Here is a 4077-nt window from a genome sequence, read left to right on the forward strand (position 1 = left end):
GGGAAAAAAATTAAAAATCTCATCATGGAAGCTGTAGTGTGATACAGTGAGTCACGCAGTAAAGCCTTTTGTCCACACATCTTTACTCCCAAGTGTTTGTTGCAAAGAGTCCTTGGTCTGGTTCGAGGTTCCTGGTTTCTGCTACACTATCAATGCTGGGCCCTCACTAGGACTCTTGGATATCCTGTGGTTACCCTGTGTTGTGGAGATCCTGTAGCTTTGGATCTGCAGGTCAGATTTCTTCACATGCTCCTGCAGGATAGATGAGGTGGATGTTGAGGCCAGTGAAGTCAAAAGTCATAACCCTGGTTCTGGGCCTGGGCTGCTGCAGGTTTGATCACCCCACCAGTTCTGCCCTGTCCTCACCACCAGGGTGAGCTCTCCAGTACTGTCTGGGCCCTCTCCCCCCTCCCCCCAATTCGTCCCTTGTGGCAATGAGGGAGGGGCGGGCCGGTTCTCCTGTCAGGCCCTCAGGGTCTGCTCTTCCACACCTGCCCCACCAGGGCCAGCTCCACTGTGTTACCCTGTGAGGTACAGTGGCCTCTCCTTCCAGTGCTGCAGCTGGTGAGGGGTAGGGACAGCTCTCCCACTCTTTTTTTTTTTTTTTGGTTTTTCGAGACAGGGTTTCTCTGTGGTTTTGGAGCCTGTCCTGGAACTAGCTCTGTAGACCAGGCTGGTCTCGAACTCACAAAGATCCTCCTGTCTCTGCCTCCCGAGTGCTGGGATTAAAGGCATGAGCCACCACCGCCCGACCAGCTCTCCCACTCTTATGACCCCATGGCCAGCTCCTCCACCTGGCTCAGGCATTGATGAGTGGGGTTTGGGGGTGCATCTCTCCTCCGCCCATGCTGCCACATGTCAGATGAATAATGGAGACAGCTCCCCTTTGCTGGGTCACCCTTACCTCCAAATACCTGGCCAACTCTGCTGTGCTGCCTAGGCAAGGCAGAGCCCACTTTCCTGAGTGCTGCAGCTGGTAAGGGGGAGGGTCAGCTCTCTCATCTGTTGCTGGCTGTAGAGGGGGGATCTCCCCCACCCCTACCACTGCATGAGATACGAGTAGTGGGGCACAGCATTCTTGAGCTGCTGCTTGACTTCCTGCCAGCTCCACCTAAGGTGGCATTGATTGCCCATTTACTCATAGGCTAGCTTGTGGCTTTGTATTTCTTCACATTTATTAAAAATAGTTTTAGTCTTTGACAATTTTATACATGGATGCAATGTATCTTTTAAAAACCCATTTTACTGATTTATGTGTCAGACTGGATTTCTGTGCACCACATGAGTACCTGGTGCTAGCAGAGCAGATCTCCTGAAACTGGAATTACCGGCCATTGTAAACTGCTGTGTAGGTGCGGGGAACTGAACCAGGTTCTCTGTAGTGGTGGCAAGTGCTCTTAACCACTAAACCGTCTCTCCAGCCCCCTATGCAATATCAGTGTATCTTGGTCATATCCACCTTTCTCAGCTTGTAGAAGCCGGTTCCAAGAAGTAGGTAGAAGAGCCACTAAAAATGATTGAAAGACAATTACCCAAAACTGAGAGAGTACTTCCAAATAAGGGAAAATTTCAGGAGAGTGGCTCAGTGTGTCCCTTGCCTCAGAAAGGTTAGGGAACAGAAGTATGAAGTTGTCACTGGATTTGACAGTGCTTGAGTGTTAGGAAACTGGGCAGAGGGAAACTCATATAATGCAGAGTGACCGGTAAGTGGGGAGCAGAGATGGGGGCAAATGGGTCAGAAGAGATTAGAACTTGAGAAACATCTAGGGACTCATCTAATTTTAGATGGTCATTGAAGCCACAGACATGGATTCTGTCACTTAGCCAAAGAGAATGAAGTAGGGACAGAAATAGATGTTGATTCCAGGCTGAAAGAATTCTAACATTCTACCAATAAAAGAAAAATGTTTCTATAAGGATGACAAGAAGTAGCCATAGAGTAGGAGAAAAGCCAAATATTCTGGTGCTACTTAATCTGAAAGGATGTTTCAAGAAGTAGTGGCCCTGGATATAGAGGAACAGACCTCTAATCACAGCACTTGGAGATGGAGAGTTCAAGACTATTGGCTACATCTTAAGTTTCAGGCCAATCCCGGGCTGTATGAGACCCTATCTCAAAATATGAAAAACAAAAACCAGTAGTAGCAGACAGGGCTGTGAATAAAGCTTGGTGATAGAGCAAGCAAAGCCTTGGCTTCACACTCCAGACTGCAGTGGGAAAAGGGGAGTTACCACCAGAGTTGAATGCAAGAGAATTTTCTCTTCTCTCAATTATGATACTTGAGAGCCACAGAATGTGGTGGCTTCTAGACTATTAATAGCCTGGCATTTGAAAGCCATTGGGGCCGGGCGGTGGTGGAGCACGCCTTTAATCCCAGCACTCGGGAGGCAGAGGCAGGCGGATCTCTGTGAGTTCGAGACCAGCCTGGTCTACAAAAGCTAGTTCCAGGACAGGCTCCAAAACCACAGAGAAACCCTGTCTCAAAAACCACAAAAAAAAAAAAAGAAAGAAAGAAAAAGAAAGCCATTGGGTTGAGAATAGATTCAGTTTGCATTTATAGCTTTTTATGGAAGTCTATCATGAAATAAACCAGACAAATGGTGTTGATAAATGATCATTTTTAATATAAGGAACACTAAAATTTAGTATTTAGACGTCTAAGAGAAGGGAGAATAACCAATAATGTAGTTTTCTTGCAAAGGCAGCCAAAATAGAAGCGAAGGTAGAGGCCAGAGGAGCCTGCCTTGGGAAAAAGGCTACTCCCCAACCATCAGTAATGAGTTGGCAGCGCCTGCCTCCTCTGGCTGGTTAGCAAGCAGCTGAGTAAACGCAGGGCTGTTTTCCCGTCAGCACCTCCCTCTGGTCTTGCGTGGCCTGAGTCAAGGCCTCTTCCCCACCCCTTCGAATTTCTCTCTCTCTCTCTCTTCACTTCCTATTCACTGTGTGCCAGTCACTAGGGACAAGGAAAGAAAACCAAGTCCTTGTCCTTGAGTAACTCAGCTACGTCCGTGACTAGAGACCAGTGGAACAAACAACTGGGGTTACAATGTGAGCGGGGCGGTGAGAGGACAGATGATCTGGGAGTCTCCTGCCTGGAAGCTGCCAAGTGTGGCTGAGGAAACCCCCTAAACTGGATGGACCGGTTGAGGGCATGGCAGGGCCCAGCCCTCCTCCCTCTGAGCAGTTGTTTGGTGTTAGCAACCAGTGTTGTTTTCACGAAGCTGCCTTTCTTTCACTTTCTGCGCTGAAGGTTGAGCCTGGTGATGGTGGGGGCGGGGCGCACAGGCCTCGAGTCCCGGCACTCCGCGGACGCGTGGATTTCTGAGTTCAAGGCCAGCCTGAGTTCCAGGACAACCAGAGGCCTGAACAGAGGCCCTATCTCAGAACCGGTCCGACCCCTCCCAAATAATAGTACCGCCTCTTAGCCACAGCGCTGTTTCTCCAGCCCTAACTTTAATTTTTATTGTATTTATTTTGTGGAGCTGTTTGCACATGGCATGGCATGTGTTGAGGTCAGAGGGCAACTTTTGGGGCTTTGGGGGATTGGTTCTCAGTTGTCAGATTTAGCCACTGAGCCATTTTACTGCCACCCCCCCTTTTTTTTTGTCAAACTTTAGTTTGTCCCCTTACTCTCCCTCTCCACCACTTTTATTTTTTTTTTATTCATTTATTGAGACAAAGTCTCTGTATACAGTCCTCGCTGTTCTGGAACTCTCTCTCTAGATCAGGCTCGTCTCGAACACACAGATTTGCCTGTCTCTGCTTCCCGAGTACTGAGATTAAAGACATGTGCAGCCATAAATCATAATTTCTTATTATTTATAATAATAAACGTATAGGAGCCAGGCATGATGGCACATTGTCTATAATGTTGGTACTCAAGAGGCTGAGGCAGAAGGATTGCTGTAAATGTAAGGTCAACCTGAGCTATATAGTGAGTTTTTAAAAAGCCTGAACTACACTGTAAGACCCTGTCTCAAGGGGCTGGAGAGATGGCTCAGAGGTTGAGAGCACTGCCTGCTCTTCCAGAGGTCCTGAGTTCAATTCCCAGCAACCACATGGTGGCTCACAGCCAT

The sequence above is a fragment of the Microtus ochrogaster genome, unplaced genomic scaffold, assembly GCF_000317375.1.
Source record: "Microtus ochrogaster isolate Prairie Vole_2 unplaced genomic scaffold, MicOch1.0 UNK42, whole genome shotgun sequence".
NCBI lineage: Eukaryota > Metazoa > Chordata > Mammalia > Rodentia > Cricetidae > Microtus > Microtus ochrogaster.